Here is a 17,177-nt window from a genome sequence, read left to right as displayed (position 1 = left end):
CTGGTTCAATTGTGTTCACAGTATAGTCATTAAGTGCATGGGCCAAAAATTTGAGACCTATGACGACTTCGTCCACAAGTGTGCTCAAATGCCTCAAAGTACGAATGTTAGTAATTGATAACTCTAGGACACTAGTTGGATCAGACCCTCATGACCTAACCCTAGACATTTCACCCACTTCAATTTGGTTCTCATAGACATGCACTTGGTCAATGTCTTTATCAGTAGTAGCTTCTGAAAGAGAGTCAAATTCATATTCGTGAGAATCAGTGCTACATGGTGAGAGACTATAGAACTCCCCAACAGTGATAGGGACATACTCTCCTTCAGCTTCTGGATTCTTACACAAATACTCAATACGACATGACTGATTAGATTCTCCCTTTTCTGAATGATATTTGAGTTGCTCAATATTGTCCTTAGAAGAATCACTAGTATCATTCACAGTGCTAACATGTGGCACAAAGTCATCTAGCTCAGCAAAGAATTTAGCGAAATCATAAGGAATAGGATGAGGATAGGAATCCTCACCATCAGATTCTTCTTCTTGAGTACCTGACTCATATTGTGACTTATTTTTAGATGAATTCTTAGGTACAGGTATGAATTTGTTTAATCCCAAATGAAAAGGGACCTTCTTAAACCCTAGGCTAGTTGTATCATTGTTGCTTCGAGCTTTTTCTTTGATAGGATCAATTAGGCCCTTGTTATTGCACCCAATAGGGCCAGTTCCCTTGTAACCAAAATGCTTCATAAGCCTAAGGCCAGGCCCATATTTCTTAGGAGTAATTTCTCGAGCTTGTTCTATTAGGTCCACTGGAACCTCTTGTCTGTAAAGCCATGTAGCAATGGCTCAATTTTCACTTTCATCTTCTAAGGGAATTGTAGCCTTGACAAAAGTGTCATTATACTTGGTCTAAGGTGTCAGCACGAACAACTTCCTTGCCTTTGAAGGTCTCTCATAATGTCAAGGAGATTTTGGGAGAGATGTTAATGACAAAACTGGTTCAATGTGATACTCCCCCATGCTAGTTTCTTTCAGTTTGAATGACTGCTTAATTTTTTTAAGCTTATTGTTGTGATAATCAGTGGACTCACGGTTAGCACAGACGAAAGTTTCAGCAACTTTAAGCATATTGCAGGTGTAGCTAGTAGTGGCAGGAATAGTAACCTCAGAGCCATGAAATGGGAATTTGATGCATTGGTGGTATGTGAATGGCACATCGCGCATCTCACGTATCCATGGCCATCCTAACAGAATGTTGTAGGCCAAAGGAATGTCAAGTGCCTAATAGGTGACATCCCTTTTGATAGGAACAATGTGAATTGGTAAAACCACAAGACCTAGAGACTTTTGTTCGACTTTTTCATATGCTTTAATAGTAATCTTTCATCAAGGATCAACAGAGTCCTCAAAATAATTCAATTGTCTAAGAAAAGTAGAAGAGACAATATTTAGGCCAGTGCCATTATCAATGAGTACCTGATGAACACGTGTCTAATGGATCATAACCTTAATGTGTAGAGGTTGATTGTGTGGGTGATTCAGTGAGTTGTCATCTTACTCAGAGAAGGTCATAAGATAAGGTGAGGTCAGGTGACCCACCATAGATTTGAATTACTCAAGATCAAGATCTTGAGGAACATTTGCCTCAGGGAGGGCTTTGTCCAGAATCTGCCTGTGAGTAGGTGAGATCTTAAGCATCTCAAAGATGGAAATTTGAGCATTAGTTCATTTCAATTGATCGAGTTTGCACCTTTATCGGATGGACTAGCAAGGGCTTTTTCTTTATGTTGTTCAAGATTTGAAGTAGGAGGCGTAGGGCCTTTGAGCACCAACTTGGCATGAGAGTGAGTAATAGTGTTAGCACAGTGTTGTGAACATGTATTATCCATTTCATTGGAAGTAGGGGCCCTCAAAACAAATGGTGTCTTAGGTTTGTCATTATCTTGCTTGCCCTTAATGGTAATAATGTCGCAGTATTCAGAATCTACAGGTTCAACCATGTGAATGACATTTTCATCATTGGAATATGTATAGTTGACCTTATTGTATGGTTCTAGTTTCGAAGTCTCTCCTTTTTCATAAGCTAGGAAAGGCTCTTTGAACACCTTGCGGTCTGAGTTTTTGTTATGCCCATCTACCACAAGATCACTAGCATCAATCACGTCCTGGACTTTATGACATAAGTTTATATAGTTTCTGGTTTTGTGTCCCTTGTTTTGGTGATTCTCACAAAATGAGGTCTCATTCCGCCATGGTGGAGGTGGTTGTGGATCATAGGGATGAGGGTTATCCATTGGAGAAATAAGCTTATGTTGTAGCAATGTTTTGTAAACCACATCCAAAGGTTCCCCCAAAGGCGTATACTCTCGCTTGGGGCATGTTGTCCATGAGTTTCTCAGTTTGTTCCCAGACATCTTATTGTCAAGGGGAGGTTTCTTAGCATTTATGATCGCTTTGAGGCAGTCTGTGAGATTAAATGCCACTTTAGCCAATTTGGGTATGACATTGTCAACAACTCCATCATGTACAATTTCTTGATTCTTGTTGACATGTTTGGTTTTATCCCTATTGAAAGTGGAACCATGTTTTGTGTCTCTCTGAAGAGTGAGTTCACCTTTCTTGACCATAAATTCTTTGATACAGATAGCCTATGTAATCATGTCTTCAAAGGTACATGGACCTTGTAGTTGGACTCTATACCCAAAATCAAGTAAGAGGTTATCATTAAAAATGTCAAGCTTCTCCATTTTTGGGATTTTACGAGAATAATTAGTGTATAGTTGTCTCCACCGTTGGAGGAATATGAGAAAAGGTTCTCCAATTTTTTGTTTAAGGTTGCATAGATCTCGAATATTGATAGGGTGTTGTATGTTATGAGAATATTGCTGAGAAAATGAATTGGCAATTTTGTCAAATGTCTTGATACCAGGAGGTAAATGTGAGAACCACTCCAAAGCTTGACCACTTAGGCTTCTAGGGAATAAATGCATGGGGTAGGTTTGATTGTGTATAAACTCCATAGACAAAGCACCAAATTATTGCAAGTGATCTTGGGGATCAATAGTACCAAAGTACTTGTCATATTTGGGTAGTTCTATGCCTCGTGGGAAAGGTGGCATGTTTATGCTTTTTTCAAATGGAAATGGACACAGACCATCCAATGTGTATGTCTTTGTGGGTTTCTCTTTCTCATGCATCATCTGAGCCAATTGGTCTTGCATAATTTTCAATTGTTTTTGAAGTATAGAGGTCTCAGTTTCTTCTTTAGGTGTGATAATGGTTTCCACATTGAAATGAGAAGGTAATTTTGCTCCCTCTTGGGAAAGTTTGAGAAAGTATTTTTCTTTCTCTTCGTTGAGTAGGATTCCCATGACCTTTTGAAATTTGTTGTCTCTTCGACATTTTTCTATGTCTTCAGGGAGTATTTCCACCTCTTCCTATTCCTCATTGGTTTCATAGTCTTTCTCTTTCTCTTTGTTATTCCTAGGTGGTTCTTGATGTCGACTATGACTACCATGTTTAGGTTCACTGTTAGTCATTATAGGAATGTGTTCAATTTTTTTATGTTGTGTTTCAGAAGGTTCTCTAGAGAAAGGATCATACATCATGTTTGGTAATACAGGATCTCTACCTCTCTCAGTATCCTCTTGGTACAAAGGATTCCTAATTTCTTGCAAATTTTTGGAAAATGTTTGTTGAACTTTAGATGACCTGGCAAGTGAGGGAGATCATGAAGATGCCTCACTAGCCAAACTAGATACATATTGTGTAACGAAAGGTAAGTGACCCCTGCCATGATTACGACCTCTAGCATGACCATGTCTAAGGTTAAAAGGATAAAACACATTGCCACTTCTAGTTGTGATAGTCATAGACAAGGACAAGAAGCTAGAACTTGGACAAGGACTACACTAAGACTAAGTCTCAAAAAGGACAAGATAATAGCAAGAATGCTATACACTAAGGCACAAATGGTCTGATTTGAAGGCTAGAACAGCCAGAGATTATGACCAATGCGACACAAAGTGTGACAAGCATTAAGAAACGAAGAAAAAAGGTAACTTAAGAGACGAGACCAGTCAAAGTACAAGACACAAGTCTTCAGCTAAGAAAAATGTCACTATTTTAGAACTGTTTGCAGATAGAGAGTGATAAATAGACATAGAAAAAGATAGCGTGCAGGCCGGAAATAGCTAAAACATAGTCAAATTGGCAATGCTAACATGAAGTCTCACGCTAGATCTCTGACAGAGCTGCGCGAAGAAGTTTTTTGGACCACGCAAAGGTCAATGACAGTGATTTAATTTTGCGTGAAGAAGTTCACTAGGTCACGGGAAGACTCATGACAGAAGTTTAATTTTGTGCAAGAACAAAATGATTTTGCGCAAGGACAAGATGATTTCGTGCGAGACCCAAATGATTTTGTACATGAAGACAGACCAGTTTTATAATAGCAACTAATTTGGACAAGGTTTCTAGACTTTTTGGACAGATTGGGTAGATTTTTGAGACAAGTTCAATTTAACAGACAACAAGGTTGACCTCGTAAGACTTTTGGACAGTGCTTTCAGTTCGCAATTTTTTAGTTTGATTTAAATGAAAACTACGTAGTCAAAATCAACTCATTGTTTTGGTAAATTTGATCATTTTAGTAAGGAAGCAGATAAACAGACATGTAGAACAACAAGCAGGTGATATTAAGCACGTCTAAAAATAATGAGCAAGGGAAAAACCAACCTTGCACATGAACAATCAAGTGACTTAGTATGCATTGATTTCTAAGAGAGCTAATTGTGTATGTTTTCAAAAGGTTTTGCAGTCACGCATACAGCCCTAGAAAATAAAAGTTGGCCTCTCTAAGGTTTTTAGCAATGTTTTGACTCTGCAACTTTTATGACTCATAGGGGTGACCTCCTATCCCAGCACACTGAGGTTTCAACACAATTTGAGAACTTAATCTTCAAGAGCTATTGGGGAGATCTAACAACCCACAATGAACTGCACCCGTGGAGATTTCTTCCACAAGGACATTTATATAGCGGTTGTCACTACCACATCAAAAATGGCTATTACTACTCGAGGTTCTGTCCACATAGTTTTCCCTATAGAGGGATTGTTTTCTATAGTTAGCCCTCTCTAAAGGTGACCGACTCACAATAGTGTACCACAAGGGGACTTAGCTTCCAGATTCAAAGTTTTGACACCTTTTCACTTTTAGCCCAATCAAAGAAGACAGATTAATTTGACATGCTAAACTAAGAGTATCTCTTAAAGATCTATGATATCAATTCCCAGTGATCTATCAACCTCTCCGAAGAAAAGATGCCTCAATAAACAAGTTGAAGATTCATCTATCTATGAGATTCTCAAAGTATCCTCCCCACGTACACGAAATCCATCATAGAGAGGAGTTTCACTAGGAACCCACTCTCTCAAGATCCATGAATAGTGTTCATGGGTCCTAATTACTATGTGTGTATAGATGTTAATTCTCAAAAGAAAATCTATCCAAAAGAAATCAAAGAGCACAAGGTGGTACAATTAATGCTTTAACTAATGCGAGGTGAGTCCAAAGATGTGGAACATTTAACCCCTCACACAAGCCAACACGAGTCCACAACTTAGAAACTAGTGAGTTCTAGAAAGCACAAAAGGGTTGCCTAGTGGAGGATTTAATGCTTCTTTCCTGTAGACCCCTCCTCTTTAACATGGTGCTGATCTTGCAACCACAAGGTGAAATGAGGGGCCAGAGGATTAGCGAGTCCAATAACCCAAGATAGCTAATTAGATCTATCACTAGTAACTAAGCCTGCTAGATGAAAACTAATGGAGATCACAACCTAGTATCAAATTATGCATGTGTTGTAAAATGAGAACATGGAAGGAAACACACACAAGCTTGACACAAGAGATGTTCATTTAAGGTCCAAATGAAGTGTTATCAGTCAAAGAGAATTACCTGGTAATCCTTGCAACACGCTTAGTAGATGTTTTACCTATTTTTAGCAACTTTATCACGCTTTGCCAATTGTCTCACAAATCACTGTTATGCTATTCCAAAAAATCAAAAAACATAGAAAAACTAGAAACAGTGAGTAGTTAGCCAAAAATCCAAAAAATACGAAAATCAATGCAAAACTAGCCTCTGTCAACAGAGTCTCGCGCGAAGAAGTTTTTTGACCCGCACGAAGTTCTAATACAACTTGCATGAAGAAATTAGTGTCACATGAATATTTGAGCTCTCAGGACATTTCTTGCATGACACACAGAGAATCTTCGCATGAAGATTCTAGACCCTCGAGCAAAAATGAACAGTCTCGTGCAAAGATTCTCAAATTTGTACAGAACAGTATAGATAGAGAACACGAAAATGATTAAAAAATATAGAAAGAGGCCAAAAAAGGTTGATTTTCTCAGCCCCACAGTGGGCGCCAAAAATGTATGCATGAATATGTGGCCTATGCTAACACACACACTTTAACACAGTTCTTATTTCTAGATTCATCCCAAAATGAACATTGGATTGTTCATCCGAAAATCAGCTGGCAAAGCAACCTATTGCCTTCTATCTAAAGGGATTTTTCTTGTTAGATATCCTCAGATTTGAGGTGTTAAGCAAGAAGACCCTCTACGAATGAAGGATTTGAAGAAAATGCAACTAATCTATATGAGAATGTAGATTAATCTAGAATGGAGTATGCACATTTAATCTAAGAACATGTAAAAGAAAACTATGCTAAAATGTGTGCATTATTAAGCTAAATGAGATTAAACTAGAAAATGAATATCTTATGAAAATAATGAGCTCAAATGAATGCACAATCCAATAGAAATTCGATGCAAATTCTCATTCAACCTCCCAAATTGAAGAGATGAGGGTCTCTTAAATAGACTTTCCTGGAATCTATCAATGGTTGAGATTGACTTCAATCAATGATTAGGATTAAAGGTGAAGTTCAGTCATAAAGGAAGATTCCCAAATTAAAGGGAGTTAACTAACTTAGATCTAAGTGTAAGAGTCAGTCAACTCAGATAGAATTCAGTGTAAAAGCAACTGATTTGGGTCACTTCTAATTTGATCAGCAGTGAACTGGAAATTTCCTTTTTGAACTAAAGAGAGATTTTGGAGAGATTTTTAATTTAATAAAATGAGATATGCTCTCATAATTACCTTTAATTAATTAGAAGTAAGTTCTCCATTTAATTAAATAATTTCATTTAATTAATTAAAATAGGCATATTTATTAAATTAAATAAATTTAATTCCATAGTACATTAGCCTTAGGATATAATTTAATTTAATTAAAGTATAAGTACTTAATAATTAAATTAAAGATCAATCAATAGGTTTAATGTGACTAATATGAGTAATTACTATAGGAATTAAATAATAAGCATGATGAAGGCAGACTAGAGTTTTCTACATCTGACATTTAAGCCAAGTAGCGAGTAGTAGAATAAGAATTTGCCTAGTGACATAAGACTTTGGGTTAATCAGAAATAAACCAGAATTGGTTGAGATGGCAATGAGCCAATTTTGGGGTATTACATTTTTCCCCTCTTCGAATGAATGTGTGAGCAGCATGTTCAATTCAAAGAAAATTAGAAATCATGATGCGAGGATCAAGAAATGAGATTGGTTCCGAAATTGATGATATGAAGACCAATTGATAAGCTTTTAAGGTATATCTCTAGAATAGAGCTTAATCCTAAGGAATCCAAGTAGAATTCCTAGATACCTAAAATTAATAAGCATTTAAAACACTATCTTCAGAGTGGAGCGTAATCTTTAAGGATCCTGACAGAATAACTAGATACCTAAAAATTGAAAGCATTTAAAAGGTTTCTTCCAAACAAAGTTTGACCTTTAAGGATCCATATAGAACACCTAGATACTTGAGATTGATAAGCATTTAGAAGATTATCTCTAGAATAGAGCTTAACCTTCAAGGATCCAGATAGAACACCTAGATACACGAGATTGAATGCATTTAGAAGACTATCTCCAGCATGGAGCATAACTTTCAAGGATCCAGATAGAACACCTAGATACCCGAGATTGAAAGCATTTAGAAGATTATCTCTAGAATAGAGCTTAACCTTCAAGGATCCAGATAGAACACCTAGATACCCGAGATTGAAAGCATTTAGAAGATTATCCCCAGAATGGTGCTTAACCTTCAAGGATCCAAATAGAACACCTAGATAACTCAGATTGAAAGCATTTAGAAGATTATCTCCAAAACGGAGCATAACCTTCAAGGATCTCGATAGAACACCTAGATACCTGAGATTGAAAGAATTTAGAAGATTATCTCTAGAATGAAGCTTAACATTCAAGGATCCAGATAGAACACCTAGATACCTAAGATTGAAAGCATTTAGAAGATTATCTCTAGAATGAAGCATAATCTTCAAGGATCTAGATAGAACACCTAGATACCTGAGATTGAAAGCATTTAGAAGATTATCTCCAGAATGGAGCATAATCTTCAAGGATCCAAATAGAACACCTAGATACCTGAGATTTAAAAAAATATATAAGAAGGTCCAATCATGAGTCATAGAATCATCCTTATAATGAGGCTTGATCCATAGGAGTCAGGGTTTAGACTGTCCCAATACCTATCCATCGAACTCTGAGAAGAGTTGTTATAAGGTTGATCAATTGATGAAAAGATAAGATAGATGGCAAATATACTAGATAGAAGGGAACAAGATGCCCCGAGCAATAAGATTCAGATTGAGTTGAAATTTAGTTCAATGATGTAATCATCCTGTCCCCTCGGAAGTGAAATCGAAAGATGACACACCAAAAATATGATGTGAAGCAGTATATCATGAGATATAGAAGAAATCCAAGATTCAGTAGAATATGGAAGAGATCAGAATGATTAGAAGTAAAGAGAAGAGATCAGAATGATCTAAAGAAAATTTAGAGTTGTAATGTAATGATTGCAAGGTCCAAAGACCAAGTTTGACCAAAAGATGATCAGATTTAGGCAAAGTTGACTTGAGTTGACTTTTTCCAAAATGAGTTGTGAAAAGATGGAGAATGTAGAGTTGAAAGGATTCAAAGAATCACAAAGTATCAGAAAGATTTGGGCTGCACAAGCATTCGATCGCATCGGTCCCCAAAATTTAAAAATGCATTTTTGAGGGTCTTAGGTGTGTCAAATTTTGAATTCGATCTCGAAAATGGATTCAAAATGATCCAATTAGCTAGGGGGTGATTTTTACGCAAATTTGAGCACTTTGAAAAATTTGGTCAACAGCTATATAAGGGCCCAAGGGGTCATTTTCAACTCATTTGTGCTTTTTGTCTTCTATTGATTTGAGCTCTGAGAGAGACATGGTAGTCAACGTGAGACATCATTGTTTTGAGTGCTCCAGATGTCACAGCTGCCCAGTAGACTACAAACCATTGGTGAGTCGTCGATTCCCTACCTTCATACTTTTATTTTCACACATTTTTATGTCATTTATTACATTAATTAGCATGTTTTTGGATTGTCCAATCGGTCTTCACACAGGACCTATGTCTTCCCACATGAAGATCTTCTTTCTTTGCATGAAGAAATAGGGTATGCTGTTTCTTTGCGTGCAGCAAGAGGATCCTCATGTGGGAGGCATTATGTCTTGTGCAAAGAATGAGATTCTTCATGTGAGGCGATTCATTTCTCATGTGAATAGGTCTTTTCTCGCATGGATAGATCTTTTCTTGTGCGATGATGTGATGCTTCACGCAAAGAAATAATGATTTCACGTGAAACTGTGAGAGCTTCGTGCCAGATTTCATGAACTTCACGTGAAATCCCATGATATTAGTGTTTAAAAGTTTTATTTTCGTGTTGAGAAATTGCATTCTAATTCATTTTGGTGCATCATTTCAACTGGATATTGATCTTTTCATTTGTTGTTTGTTGTTGTGTGTGCATGAGGTTTTTGGTGACGTCACATTCAGGTCTCATTACCTACCATATGGGGAGCTATTGCAGAGTCTCAATGATGTTGATCGGGCACACATTGCCTGACTAGGTTTGTCCTCACTATTTCGAATTCGAACTGTGATGGTGAATCATGGCTTATTGATTGCTTTGGTTGAGCATTTCCATTCGGAGACAAACACATTTCATTTTTCGATGGCCAAGATGACTATCACTCCAGAGGACATTTGGAGGATTTTGAGGATCCCATTTCACGGTGCCCAGGTCATTTATGATACAGTGCCCTAAGTAGGGACAAAGGCACTATCTCTTGTGTTCGAGAGAGAGTTACCAAGAGGCAAAGCCATCAGCTGGGATGAGCTGATGCACACCTATGGACCAACAGATAGGCTGGCATCCATGCTACCTATATTTTTGAGCTGCTTCTTATGTCTTGACAAAGGACAGCATGGCTTGGAGTGTGGATGGGGTGCCATGCTCTACAGGATACTAGAGGCACCAGAGATCTTTGGGTGGGGTCAGTGCATGTTGGCCCACCTTTTCCATGAGATGCATGAAGTCATCTTCCATGAGAAGAAGACCATGGAAGTTGGAGTCTATGTGTTATAGATCTGGGGCTGGGAGCATTTTCCTGTATGTAGGCCAATTTTTGAGGATGCTAAAGAGCCCATGGAGCCATACATATGTAGATATCAAGGGCACATTACCCAGGTCCACCTGGGTAAGACTGAGCACTGGTAGACGCATCCTGATGACCTGGTGTCTATTGTATGGTGACCCTGGAGAGAGACAGAGGACTAGGATGATGCCCCTAGAGAGCTACCATGAATGTTTAGTTCTCAACCTTTGGAGGGTAGGACAACATCAGTCATAGAATAGTTTGTGATATCATTAGTGTGGCAGTAGTATGGCTGACCCCAGGACATTTCACATGAGTACTATGCCTATGCCAGGGTGCAGAAGGATGTTGAGCGGGGATGGCCACCACGGATGGATCCAGGGTGATCCATGATAGATATCCGTAGTCTAGCTGCAGTTTAGTGGGGCTACCTACTAGCGGTAGTAGATACAAGGATGACGCCTGCATATTAGGCATTTTTGATCAACCATCCATTCCCACATTTTACAGATCCACTAGGGATGGCAGGGTAGGCACAGACACAGGTGCCCCAACAGTAGCAGGCACAACCACAACTGCCAAATCAACCACAGTAGTAGTCATGAGTCTGGCACTGGGTACAACAGATATAGATTCCCCCATGTCATATGAGATTAGATCCAAGTGTCGAGGGAAGTGGGACTGGACACAGTCAGAGGCAGAGGTAGAGGACAGAGGAGTAGGCCCCACAGTAGGAGGCTCCACAGCAGCAGGTGGCACCACAACCGCAGGCACCTCCACAACGATAGGCCCCAGAGATGGTAGATGAGGATATTCCAGATCAACTATCACCTGGGGTGTAGGACATGGTACGATGGTACCAAGAGCAGATCTGTTAGGCCTCTTGACAGTTGGGGGAACCTATAGATTGCAGTGGCAGTCTGGGATGTGCAACTGGTGGAGCGACAATGGGTGGTAGATTGATAGAGGGAGCGCGTGAAGAATATAGAGTGGAGATTGGAGTTGGCATAGGATGAGATCTAGTTTCAGTTGGCTCGGGCAGTGTACTACTATGTTGCATATACTAGCGTAGTGCCAGATGAGACACTCCAATTGCAATGCTTCTCTCAGTATGCATGAGAGTCTGGAGGCGCACGACCTCCTGTCAAACCAGATATGCCACCACCACTTCCTACTACTCCTACTCCTCCTAGAGGTGATGGTATAGGATAGGGTTAGATGTTGTGTGCTTGCTTCTAATTTTGATCTTTGGCTATGTATAGATTGGTGTGCCAGCACCACATGTATCATTTTTTTTCAATTGTGCTCGAGTAGCACCCATTTTTTGTACTAAGCCATTCTTTTGAGATAAATATATATGAGATTTTTTTTTTGAGTTGAGTATCCTTGTGTACATGTCATTGTCTATTTTTCTTTACTTTGGTGTACATGAGATGTATATTGTACTTGGATAGAATGCATATGTATGGACTAACAACTCACGTAATGTGGAATGTTTTTGCTTGATAGTGACAGGTATTCCATTGAGGAGCATGAATCGACAAATAAAATGCTTGTGCAGAATTCGAGGAACTTGATACATGTGGAGATGCCCCCAATCCTTCATTAGAAAGGTTAGGAACAGAATGACCTTTGAATTGCGTGCTTATGCAAGTGAAGAATGTAATTCAGGAGTATGTGAAATGCAACCCTAGGTCTGGTTACCAAGCCTCAATATTTAATCATCACCGGATATAGAACACAGCTCATAGGTTATACAATTCCCACTGACATTGCAATTATGGAAATATGAATATAACATACATTATTGGTTTTTTGGGATTAAATGTAAGCATTCAAAGAAGAAGAAGCTAGAATGACCAAAACATTTGTCCCTTTTAATGTAGCAAGTTAACATAAGCATCAGAGCATAAATGCTAGGATGACCTGAATGTTGCTTGCATGATAGGCACACTAAACACATAGGAGATCCCTCTTATGCTAATTATTTGTCATTCATTCTATCCACAATGACTCTTGCATTCATAACTTGAGATAGAAGTGCTCTAGATATACTTGTAGTGACCCATATGTTCACTTAGGAGGAAGAGTATCAGTATTTACTATAGCATGAAGAGTTCACTCCAACAAACAAGGAGAAGAACCAATGGTATTGATGTATTCATATAAAAGGAGTTGAGGTACACACGTCCATCCAATATGAGATGGAGGCTCTTATAGTGGACACCCCTTTTATAAGAATATATCAATTATTGGAACTAAACTGCAAATAGAAAGCAAAGAAAAAGATCATAACCCCAGTCATTACTTCCCTAGTCAAAGATGACATCATCGAGTTGCTCAAGGAGATATGATAAAGCAAAAAAAAGCAAGAAAAAAAAATGCTCAGCATATCCAAACAATTATATCATTTTTGAGTTCAATGTTTTGGGATTGATGTCAAGTGTCAATGTCCAGAACATGTTTGAAAGGAATCTCTTCAGTAGAGTGACAATAGTAGGTAGATGCAGTTAGAATGACTGTGACTAAGTTCAAACTATAATCTTCATGATGAAGAACCTAAGAAGGACTGAGTGGCAGTAGACAGACACAGCCAGGACGACTGGTGATCGACAAAAGAGAGATTTTCCATAAAGGAATCTAGAGACATGACCTTAGCAATAGTAGTCAGACACAGCTGAAACAACTAGTGACTATTGCAGAAGAGATTCTATGAGGAAAATCTTGAAAAGAGTGACACTAGCAATAGTAGGCAGACACATTGAGGACCACTAGTGACTGTCACAGTTAAACCCTAAACCCTAAACCCCAAACATCACAGTTAAGGTTAACAATATTTTAAACTATCATAGTTAAGTTTGAAGGTGGTGGAGTTAGTTAAACATGATATGGTCAAATGCGTGAAGACTCCATAAGGTGGAAAAAGGAAATAATATGGTTGGTCAACATGAAGATTTTTGGTTGTGTAATCAGGTCAACCTACTGACCATGCTGATTTTGTAAGCCAGAAACAAGGAAATATTAGGTTTTATTGCACGGTCTAATCTTTTCAATCAATTTCAACCACTTCAAAGTTGATGATAAATTTTAACAATGCAAAGGAAACTCTTCCTACTATCTGATCATCTATTTTGAGGAGTTTTAGCATTGATTGGTGCTTCTTTTTTACTTCAGGGTTTGCTCCAATCAGGGTTTCATGAGATTCATGCCTCTATAAGTGTACCAAATAAAATCTAGTGTTTAGGTCACCTGGATTTTTCTCTGAGTGGTTAATAATGATGGTTCTAAAGTAACTCTAGTTAGGACTATCCCAATTATACCTGAGATATAAAGGAAAATTTTGTAATATTTGTAAGGGTTGATCTTTCTCAAATTCTCTAGTATTGCTTCCATGCATACTACTATAATTTCTCATGCCTCTAAGCCATTGTAATCATCTATTGAGTCTCTTTTAGCCATTAACACACTATACAAGTTCTCTTCACCTCTAGTTAATATTTTTTCTATACTCTTCAATTTGCATGATTGTATGTATTTCTAGCATTTGAATGACATTAAGTGAAGTCTCCTTCTATAGCATTCTTTTGTTGTCTGATCAACATGTGGTTATTGAATTAAGAAAAGTCTAAATCTATATTCTTTGAGATTATAACTAGTTAACTGTGCATTTATCTGTAGTGATAAGGTCAAAAACTCTATTTTGGTGCATCACCCCTTAGAGTAGGTATATTTTATTTTATGAATTCCTTCTCCCTTTTCCTCTCCAAGTGTAGTTAGGTGTGCCTCGATAGTAAAGGAAGATGGCCTACTCTAGAGACTATAACAAGAAGATTTCAAGTCTACTAGTGTTAAGAAGAAGAGAATTTCATGATTATTCTTAAGAGATAGTACTTGCTTTAGTATTCAAGCCTTTAAGAGGCTTATTCTTCAAGTACTTGATGACTCCAAGCTTCAAACATATCTAGTTCCTAACCAAAGTTGTTGTGATTCTTAACCAAAGATAAAAAAAGGAAATCTTCTAATGGTAATTTCCAATATCAAGAGCTTTCATTTTCAAATCCTAGAAGAAAAAAGTCTAGAGTATCTTTATCACCAATTAAGTGTACAAAGGAAATACACACCCTTGAAAGATCAGTTTCCACTCCTCTTATTGTTAGATATCAACCTAGGTTGCCAAAAGATCATATCAATAGACCACTTGATTATATGGCCCGAGCTCATGCTTTTGCCACCTTTAATGGTGGAAGTCCTCTTTTATTAGCCTAAAGACATGACATACCAATAGTTGCACTTAAAAGTATACCTAAAATCATTGGTGAAACTTCTATCTCTCCCTTAGAACACATTCAAGAGGTTACAAATTGTTGACATTATAGTCAAGTTTATTATTAGTGACACACACTTATTCGCATTGTAAGTATCTATTGAGCTTATTGTATAGTTAATAGTGTTAACCAAGCATTTTAGTTGTTACTAAGTTCTATAGTTATAATCGAGTCCTTTCGATAGATTTCACTTTGTGTTGAGAAATTACTCCTATGATAATGATTAGCACTATAAAATGAGCATCTTAGTGTATGCTGAGTTTACCAGTGCAAACCAAGTTGAGCAATACGTATCGAGTTCATAGTTGATTTTGTTGGAATATGATTGAAAAGATCATTGTTGAAGATATTGAAAGAGGGAGATTGTTGATAAAGAATGTTTTCAATCATTTTTTTGTCACTAATGTCAAACCTTTTTTTTTTGGAATGACAATTGCTTATATGATCCCAATACTATCACCTAATTGATTAATGAGAAGGAGTTAATAAATTAGATATAATAAAAGAACCTAAGGGAAAGGTTGACTTATGATGCTGTAATGAAGTACAAGGATCAGTTAAGACATTGGTAAAATGATGTGTTGTTAATATACTTGAAGATATAGAGGTTGGCCACACTTAGAGACATTAAAAGAATAAGTTGTAACAAGGATATCTACAAAGCTTGACTAAATTCATTAGTGGGTGCCGAGAAAATTAGTTCATGCTGAGTAGATTTTTTAGTTAGTGACAAGAAAATGCAAAATCTAGTGTGTGCCTAGTGAAAGTGTTCAGGTGTTGAGCAAATAGTTGGTGCCAAGAAAACTTTAGGTGCCAGGAAAGAAAATGTAATATGTGTCGAGCACTAGTAAAATCTAGCATGTATCCAGCGAATCCACAGAAGGTTTTGAGTAGCAAGGTATGTGTCAAGCACCAGTATTTCAATAATACTGAACTGTTGCATTATTTGAAAAGTTAAAGATTTGCTAGATTTGAGCTGATAAGGTTTCTACATTGAATTTTGTGAACCAGTCGGAAGATAAAAATGATGAGCTGGTGTCACAGAATGTTAAGTTAACTATTTTTAGGCAAATACAGGTGGATTTCACATAATGTTTCTAGAAGAAAAAAATTGGAGGGAAAGCTACATCGTATCTTTCCAAATCAATTCAAACTCAATTATGAGTAGGAAGAATTGAGTGGGAAATGTATTCCAAACTTCTACTTACAAAGTTACAAGGAAAAGAATCAAAGAGATAGTGGTTAGAGTGTGTGTTGTTGGAGTGTGAAGTGTCAAGAAGAAGGCACAGTGAGCAATAATAGAGCATAGAGACTCTAATTCAAAAAGTTACCATAGAGCCGAGATTGCATTGGGACAATGAGTAAGAGACTCAATGAGACAAAGATTGAAGGAAGGACAAGATGCTAGAGCTATAGAGATAGAAAGCCAAGAAAATTTGTGAGTTGAATTATGATCTGAAATTTGTAGGGTTGAGTTGTAAGTTGTATCAGGTCAAAAGACCTTAATTGTTACTCTCTTACAATTGTATCAATTGAGGAAAAATCCTATGGACTTATGTTGGTCTAATAGCCATTGAGAAATCCTTTAACAAGGTGACATTCCAAGTTGAATGTTCTAAAGTCCTTTAACCAAGCACACTCCAAATAAGGTGTTAAAGTCCTTTAATAGGGTCACATCTAGCAATGTGTTGTAGCCTTTAATAGGGCAGGCCTTTAATAGGGCATCACTTCAGAAAGGTGAGAAACAAGGTACTAGAAGCAAGAAAGATCAAGATGACTAAGAGAGAAGTTCCCAAGCTTGATGAAGTTGCATCTTGGATCTATAGGTGATCATGCACAATTGACAATGATAGTGTAACATGTTGATCAAATTGGTGTTCCTACTGCAAAAGACATGAAGAAAAAGAAGGAGCATCATCAGCCTATGTTAGAGATAGCCTCTGCCCTCAACTATGCTAAGTTTGATGACATCAAAGGATGTAAATCTACACACCAAATATGGGAAGCCTTGTCAAATATCTATGGAGGAGATGAGAATTTCCAAAGATAAAAAAGAGAAAGCCTTAGAGAAAAGTTTGATGAAATGAGAATGGAGGAAGGTGAGAACATCGCCCAATATACCTCTAGGATAAAAGAGGAAGTAAGTGTAATAAGAAGTGCTAATGGTACTCTAGATGATGAAACTATTAATAGAAAAGTCTTGAGAACCATGCTTCCCATTTATGCTATTCAAGTATCAACCATACATGAGTTGAGATGCATACTAGGGACGAACCTCT

This window comes from Cupressus sempervirens, chromosome 8, assembly GCF_028749045.1.
Source record: "Cupressus sempervirens isolate cs-2001-9-10 chromosome 8, ASM2874904v1, whole genome shotgun sequence".
In the NCBI taxonomy this organism is placed as follows: Eukaryota; Viridiplantae; Streptophyta; class Pinopsida; order Cupressales; family Cupressaceae; genus Cupressus; species Cupressus sempervirens.
This window is presented reverse-complemented; position numbering follows the sequence as displayed.